Below are 9,401 nucleotides of genomic sequence, written 5' to 3'. Positions count from 1 at the left end.
TGTGTGTGTGTGTGTGTGTGTGTGTGTGTGTGTGTGTGTGTGTGTGTGTGTGTGTGTATGTGTGTGCATAGGGTTGGATGTACAAAAGAATTGGTAAATCGCTCTTTTGTAGTTTAGTTTTCTCGGTTGTAACCGTCTTTCTAACCCAGTAAGTTATATTTGTCAAAGCTGACAGCAAAATATTATCTACCAAGTGATGCTCATAAATTTCTCTAGAATTGAAAAAAGCTCCTTTATTTCCGTTGCGTTAAGTGGATAAGAGACATATCTCCCACTCATGGATAGAACGCGGATCTATAGAATCCCATTTTCCCCTGAAACCCTGATGGTTGAAATCACATCGGAAATGATTTCGAGACTTTTGCGGTGGAAAATCAGATATATCCACCCAAGACTTACATTACCCTCAACTGCAGAAAGTTTTCATATACCAGTCTATCTTTTGTTGAGGAATGTCATGCTTGAAACTATTTTATGGTCGAGATATATCAAGTTTATTGAAGCAACGTGACTTGCAGAAAATACCATTTCTATTTTCTGATAGTTATTTAACATCATTACTAGACTGAGCACGAAATTTAATTTCGCACTTAAAGGGTTACGCTGGAGGAAGGATACAATATCATATCAACACTTTCATTCCATGCTTGTTAAGCAGTGATTTTTAGCTAAAATAACCGACAAGGAAGCATTAGCTAAAGTCGGTTTGTTCATGAACTGGCGACAAGTTCTGACTGGTCTATAATTTAACTCACTGACATCAGCGCTTATAAAGTGACTCTACATATGTTATCTCATTTTAGATGGTCAATACGTCAATCATTACGAAATGTTGATTTACTTCGGCCAGATACGAAGCAAAATGGTTTTGTCCGTGTTGTTGTTGTCGTTGCCGTTTAACTCCAGGTAAACATTAGCATAATATCAATATCCGCATGTGTGCGTGAGCACACACACACACACACACACACATATATTTATAAATATATATATATATCTGTGTGTGTGTGTGTGTGTGTGTGTGTGATGGAGAAAGAGAGAGAGCGTGGTAAATGTGTGTATGTGAATGTGCCTGTACAACTGAATATCTCAAATGCTTCTTGATATAGAAAAAGCATACATACATTGGTGCAGTGTGGTTGTGTGGTACGAAATTTGCTTCCCCCGCTCCACATGACTCCGGGTCCAGCCCCATGGCGTGGTTCCTTGGCTAAGTGTCTTCTACTATAATCTGAAGTCGACACTGGCTTTGTAAGTGGATTTGGCTTACAGAAACTGAAAGAAGCTCGTAGTTTTCAGACATTAGCGTCTCCTAGCAAGCAGTTGGACTCGTATACGTACGTGTTCGCCGCTGATATATATTTTTATAAATCATTTTATAGATTGATTAATTTTACCTTAACCGGTAGATTGCATGCTAGCTACCTGATAAAGTCTAACGTAGAGTTTTATCTTCATTTTTTTAAAAATAAAAATACATATTTTTAATATATCATTTCACCCAAACCAAAATTATTCAATGCTGAATTATACGGTTATTAACACGTGGTCGAAATAGACGATACCAGATTTTGAATTTTTATTCTGTATATAAGTACGAACGACATATTTACGGTGCGGAGCTTTTTCTGTTCCACAGGTATGTATTTTGTTCGTGGTTATGTGCAATGACCTGGTCATATTACACTGATGAGAGCAAAAGGGATTGCCCCTTAGTCTTCAAATCAATTGATATGTAATTGAACCGTTTCATGAATCTGTTTTGTTTATTTGTACGAGTATGACGCGTGTAATTTTTACGGTGATACGTTAGGTAGTTTTCAGACATTAGTGTCTCCTTCTAGCAAGCAGTTGGACACGTATGCGTATGTGTTTGCTCTTGATAAATATTTTTATATATCAATTTATAAATCAATTAATTTTACCTTAACCGGTTGATTGCATGCTAGCTACCTGATAAAATCCAACTTAGATTTTATCTTCAATATATATATATATATATATATATATATATATATATACGAGGTGGTATAAAAAAATTCCTGGACTATTTTTACTTATTTTCATAACTTTTTTAACATTATCCCCTTCGAAATAGTCTCTTTGCGCAGCAATACACCGCTCCCAGCATTTCGGAATCCGGCCTGGAAGTCGTTTTCCGTAAGCGAGTCGAGGACCTTCTACGATTCGGTCTGGATCTCAACAACGGTGTTAAAACGGTGACCTTTGAGCTGAATTTTCATCTCGGGGAGGAGATGAATGTCCACAGGTGCTAGAGCTGGCGAATAGGGCGGATGCGGAAACGATACTATGTTTTTCTTGGCAAGAAACTCACGAGTAGGGAGAGCTCGGTGACAGGGTGCATTGTTGTCGTGAAGATTTCAATTCTTAGTGCTCCACAGATGTGGTCGATTTCGCCGAATGTCCTCCATCAAACGTTTCGGAACGTTGCATTAGAACCCTCAACTGATGGTCTGGCTCTGAAGGACGAATTCTCGATGCACAATACTACATTTCCCGGGGTGACGTTCGTGGCTGCTCTTCCAGATCACTCATTGTCTTCTAGGGACGTTCTTCCGCTTTTGAAACGTACGTGGCACTCGAAACCATTCATTGCCTCATCGCCGTAAGCTTGCCAAAGCATTCCTAATGTCTCAATAGCAGACTTCCCAAGTTTAACACAAAATTTCATGGTGGCTCTTTGTTCCAACTTTCAGTCCATGACAAAAATCGCAGACTACAGCATACACGTGATCACAAAAACGCAAGTTTCACAGCTTGCAAAGTAAACATATAGAGATGTTACCGGACACTGCCTCATGAAGGTCACTGCTATCTCTCACTGCGCACGCAACTGTGTGCTGCCATCTGTTGGCGCGCTACAGAACTAGTCCGATGACTTTTTGATACCACCTTGTGTGTGTGTGTGTGTGTGTGTATGAGTGTGCATGTGTGTGTGTGTGTGTTTGTGTGTGTGTGTATGAGTGTGCATGTATGTGTGTGTGTGTGTGTTTGTGTGTGTGTTTGTGTATGAGTTTCTGTCCCCCACCACCACTTGACAGTCGGTATTAGTGGATTTACGTCTCCGTAACCTAGCGGTTCGGCAAAAAGACCAATAAAATAAGTATCAGGCTTTAAAAAGACATAAGTAATGTGATCGATTCATTCGACTAAAACTTCAATGACTGAAACAAGTAAAAGGTGTAGATAAAGTCATACCTTATATTATATATTTAAAAAACTGTGGCTTATCTAGTTTCCCCCAATGCGGTGCATTAGTGTACCACTGTGAACTATTTAGAACTATCGAATTAAGCAGACATGAGATCTATTTTGTCCTGGATGTGACGCCAGACTACCGTTTGTACCTACTCCAACAAGAAATACTAAAACCAGGAATAAATTCCAAATAAATCCTCAGTAACTTTAGAGTGCTGCTGCTAGTTACACCGCTGAATTCTACGACACATGTGACATCCAAGGATCTAAGATGAATTAGCCATTGAGAGTCTATTATTTTGACCTTGGAAGCAACCTTGTGTCAGGACAGGAACTAATGAGATACAAGCAGCTCACTCAAACTGGGGTGCTTCTGTTGCGTCCTTTGCACTGCTAGGAATAGCAGTCAAACTATTCTCAAATTACTCCCCATCGTTTTAAAAACGGATAGAAATACGTGGACGCTTACACACACACACACACACACACACATAGATAGGTACGTTCTGTTTTTTAGTATTTAAATTCTTCCTCAGATGAAGGAGAGAGTTTCAAACAAAGATACAAAGCTCCATTGTTGTAATGTAGATATACAGAAACAATGTCACATTTTAAACTTAAGAAACGTCTTGCATAGTTTTATTGTTCAACTTACAGATTGTACTTGTAATATACGAGTCAGTTGGTTGGAATCTGTTTTTCTGAAATTCCAAGCTTATCCAGACTGTCAGTAAGGTACTTACAAAACACGCTTCTGTTTTAAAAAGGGATAAAAATAATGGTCAATCTAGCCTGAGATACATAGTATCCGAAAGAAGATGGAAATTATTTTTGCTAATAGTCTTTACGCAAATGTCTTCAGGCAGAATTGAGCCCAATCTGGCAGAACATAGCGAATTAATGCTCTGTATAGCGTTTAGTTAGCTACTGTATGGTTACTGAATATCTTATCCCCCTTATCTATCTTCTTTTGTCTAAACATCATGCATCACCTTCCTACCTAACCCACAATGTCAACATTAATGCAATTTTGTGAATGACTGAAGAGAAGGCGAATTATCCAGGGATGCGCGAAGAACAAACTGTTAAGAGGAAACTAAGATATTTAAAGTAGTGAAAATAAATAAATAAATAAAAATTTAAATTACATCAATAATGAGAAAATGAAAAAAAAAACCCCATTAGCTAATGATAAATTTTGTTCCAGAAAAGCAAAGGTGACAGTTCCGAAATTTAAATTCATTAAAAATTAAATACAACATAATGTTCACCTCAAATTTTTACTGTGCCAGTCTATATATTGAATCACGTCTTTCTCAGTCAAGATATCGTTTTGAAGTCGATACCAAAAGCACAAGGCTTCTGTACGCTCGCCGCCCTATAATTCTTTTTAATTATTGCTACAAGTTTTTGCTAAATAAATGCATCAATATGTTATTATTAATGATAAAGAAGGCGGCGAGCTGGCAGAATCGTTAACACGCCGGGTAGAATATTTAGCGGCATTTCGTCCGTCTTTACGTTCTGAGTTCAAATTCCACCGAGGTCAACTTCGCCTTTTGTTTTTTCAGGGTCGATAAAATAAGTACAAGTTGAACTCTGGGGGGACAATGTAATCGACTTAACCCCTACCCCAAATTTCAGTTCTTGTGCCCTTAGAAGAAGGAGATATTTAAGAATATACTTACTAATTTGCACACACCAAGTTCATACTTATTGTATATATTCTCATATACTGTAAATAAGGTAGTAATCTACCTCAAAAAAAAAAAAAAAATTAAAGATGGAAGTAATCCATATGGTTCCAAAAATTAAATACGTTTTGTGCTGTGAAGGTGAAGTAAAGCGTTTTTTTTTTGTTTTTTTTTTGCACGGCATAACACATATTTTACTGTTTGAATTATTTGTATTACATGTTTGCTGATGCACAGCATCATTAGCGTTTTCTAATTCTGCTATTTTACTAAATGCACATGTCAATTGTTATATACTGGTCAATCTATAAGCACAAAAACCGAAAGAAGAGATATACGTTGGTCAGACTGCGAATAGATTATCGGAACATTCAGATGTGCACCGACAACAAATTATGTACCGTGATATCCGTCAGATCCTTTTAAGTGACCATCAGACAACATGTGGTCAGAAAAAGTTTATAATATTCTCATTCTACAAACTACACAACTCAAAAGAAGTCGAGAGAAAAATTCAAGAAAAGAATTTTCTTGATAGATCCAAAGCCGTTTTAAATGGACAATAATGGTGACAATTGTAATGATGATAATAATAATAATAATGATAAGTATTACTGCTACCACCACCACCACCAAGAAATATTATTTGGCTATATTTAGAATAGGGAAGTTGTTCCAGTACAGCGATGTTCACAGCCAGGAACTGCCTGATGCTTAGGGCGTTGTGAGCAGGTGTATTATCGTGGCGAAGCAGCCACGATTTCTCCTGTCACAACTCTCATCACTGCTCGTGCACTGGGCGAAGCAAACGCCGCAGGATCTCTTTGTAGACTTGCTGATTGACCGGTCGACGTTGAAAGCTTCCCACTCCTAGTGTCATCTTCCACCTCCTCGTGCCCCTCTGTGAACCTCTCGTGCCACTCACACGTGTACACGACATACTCGTGCTATCTCCATAAACTTGCTGAAGCATTTCAGGTACTCGTGACAGAGTTGTACCTAACCAAGTCCAAAATGTCAGGTTTATTCGTTGTTCGGTGTTCATCAATTCTTTCCTCAGTGCTCATAGCTGAACGATCTGAAATGCAGGTGTAAAGAAAAGCATGTGAAAAAATATGCAGTTGTTGCAGTAAGCTAAGACTACAATTATATATTCCTAAGAGATCATGTTAAATGATAACACAGTCCGCTTATCTCTCTTTCATCTATAGCTCACACGACACACCCAGTCCCGTTACTTTTCAGACAGATCTCGTATGTTCTTGTCTATCTCCTATCCAAGCTTGATTTAAGCATTCGCCACCACAACCTCGTTTAGGCTTAGCAGCCCTTCCTGTTTGTTTTTCCTGTCCTGTTTGTACTAACAATTTTGACCCTCCGCAAAATCACAAATTTTATTTAATTTGCTTTGCGGGAGCAACTATTCTATCGAAAGTGTATATTGTTGTTAAATGCTCGAAATACGAGAGTCGAAAAGCAGCCATCAACAGATAAAGGGTCGTTCTTTATGTTGTTTGTCTTGCTTTCCATTTGTGTCTTTCATTGTTCGAAAAAATAGTTCATATTCCATGTACTCGTACTTCGTACTTTTTTGTACAGGTTTCATGACATCCTGTGCCCACATATGCATATATATATATATATAAGTTCAAAAAAGGAAAAGACAAAAAAGCAACAACAAAAAACAACAACGTGAGGACGTGATACAGATTGTGTTACGAGATGCTCGGGAAAGGAAAGAAAGAGAATTTGACGTTTCGAGCGGAGCTCTTCGTCGGAAACAAAGAAAGTCCAAGGAAGGGGAAACCGGAGGAAGAAAAAATCGCCATCGATATCCAAGAGGTTACATTGTGGAATGACCGGAGGGGAAAGGGTGGAGGAAAGGTTCTTTCTAAGACTGTAGAGTGCAAGAGGGAGGTAAATATGTGTACGTGCGCGCGGGTCCGTGTGTGTGTAATAACTGAACGTGCATGTACGTATGTATGTGTGTGTGTGTGTGTGTGTGTGGTTTGGCTGTTTAACTGTTAGTGTGTGTGTGTTTGTGTGTGTCGTTTAACGTTGTGGAAGGAATCAGTAGCAGGAATAATTTGGGAGTGGTTGTGGACAATGGTCAGTTTTTGAGTATGTATGTGCGTGTATGTGTTAATGTTTGTTGTGTGTATGTGAGTTCGTTTCTACATGTGTGTGTGTCTTGTGTGTGTGCATGTGTATGTGTATGTGCGTGTGACGTGTGTGCGTGTGTGTACATACATATAAATGTATGTACATATACGTATGTATATATGCATATATATATACATATATATACATATATATACATATATATACATATATATATATATATATATATATATATATATATATTATTTATATTATATATATATATATTATTTATATTATGTATATAGATATATATATATATATATATATACACGCATATATGCATACATATATGTACGTACTTGCATATATATGTATGTATGTATGTATAAATACATATATATATATATGTTTATTCCCCTCCATTATCACGATTAAAATTAATATTTTTGATTTTGTTCAGCTCTATAAATTAAATTTTTTTGAATTCTTCCCTCCATTGCTTGATACAAGAAAAGAAAATCTGGAAAATCCTAACCAAAACAGAGAAATTCTAACTTAGCAAAAAATATAGAAAAAGAAAGTAAAGGTTCTGTTTTCCAAAGCCCCCAAAAGTGTTTTTAGCTGAGGTGTAATTTTATAATTAAAACAAATTCAAAATTTGAATTTCGGAACATACGACTTACCACGTTATCTGGTGTGTGGTCGCTGTTCAAATGGGCACAAAACTTACAACAAATGTGTGTGTGTGTGCGGGCGGGTGTGTGCGTGCATGCGCGTGTGTGGTTGGGCCTTTAATCGCCAGAGGTCAATTTAAATTCAATAGCCGAAGGGAATTCAAAACGCAACACACTTACATACACGCAATCATATACATACAAATATACCCACACATACACATCAGCTACTCCCAAAAGCCATTTTCATCCAAAGTTTTGACCACCATTCTTTATATATATTTGCACATAAACACACACAAACACACACATTCAGCTTTACGCTTTTATTCATTTTTTTTGTTTTTTTGTTTTGGTCGTCTGCTACTATTCCTCTGTTTTTGTTTTTGCTTTTGTTTTGAGGGTTTCACTTTAGCGACACCAGTTACACATAGTACCAGGAATTCGCTTGGTGTCGCCAAAGTGGAAAAAGCGTTTTTTTTAATTTTTGAAAATTTGAAAGAAAAAATTGGATGAAATAAATGCCCACCGCTCACCTGAGGATATTCACCCCACCCCCCAAATGAAAGAAAAACTCACAGCGCCCCTTTTCTACACAACAGCACCAAATTTGGGAAACACTGATGCAGAATATGTATATATATATATATATATATATATATGTATATATATGTATCAACGCACTGACACGCGCGCGCGAACATGCACTTGGTTATTTGACTCTGCACTGTGCAATCCACATACACAATCATCTTTACAAAATAAGAGAAAAAGATAACAATAATTCATTTGAAGTGATGATAAAATATGTGATGGAAGAGAAGCTGTTTCAAGAAAATGGCAGTTTCGAATATGAAGAATATGGTGGATAGCGGTGGAAATGAAGATAGGTTATCATCCATAGTATTTTATGCAGATGGCATGGTAAAACTATTTGTAGTATTACATATGCTATTACAGTGCTAGGCTATATATTTAGTCTGAAAATATTATAACGCCATATTGCATTCCAATAACCTATTTCTGTGTGTCTATTGTAGCGTTTGTGTTTTAAGTGTATGCGTGGGTATTTAAATCTATCTATCTATCTATCTATCTATCTGTCTGCCTGTCTGTCTGTCTGTCTGTCTGTCTGTCTATCTATTTATCTAACTGTTTGACTGTCTGTCTGTCTGTCTCTCTCTCTCTCTATATATATATATGTCTATACATATATACTCTTCACACACAAGCATATCGATCTACCTATAAATGTATATATGTACGTGTGTGTGTGTATGTGTGTGTATCCACACACACACACACATACACACACACACATATATAGCCTTATATATTAATGGGTGTGTGTGTGTGTTTCTGTTTGTCCTCTCCACCATCGCTTGACAACCGATGTTGGTATGCTTACGTCCCCGTAACTTAACGGTTCGGCAAAGAGACCGATAGGATAAGCATCGGTATTACTAAGAATAAATCCAGGGATCGATTTCTTCGACTAAAAGGCGGTGCTCCAGCATGGCCACAGTCATATGGTTGAAACAAATAAAAGTATATATATATATATGTATGTATGTATGTATGTATGTAGGTAGGTATGTATTCATGTAGATATGTATATGCATGTATGTGGGTATACATATATATATATATATATAAATTTATATATATATATATATATATACGTGTGTGTGTCGGTGTGTATGTATATATA

The sequence above is a fragment of the Octopus bimaculoides genome, chromosome 10, assembly GCF_001194135.2.
Source record: "Octopus bimaculoides isolate UCB-OBI-ISO-001 chromosome 10, ASM119413v2, whole genome shotgun sequence".
NCBI lineage: Eukaryota > Metazoa > Mollusca > Cephalopoda > Octopoda > Octopodidae > Octopus > Octopus bimaculoides.
This window is presented reverse-complemented; position numbering follows the sequence as displayed.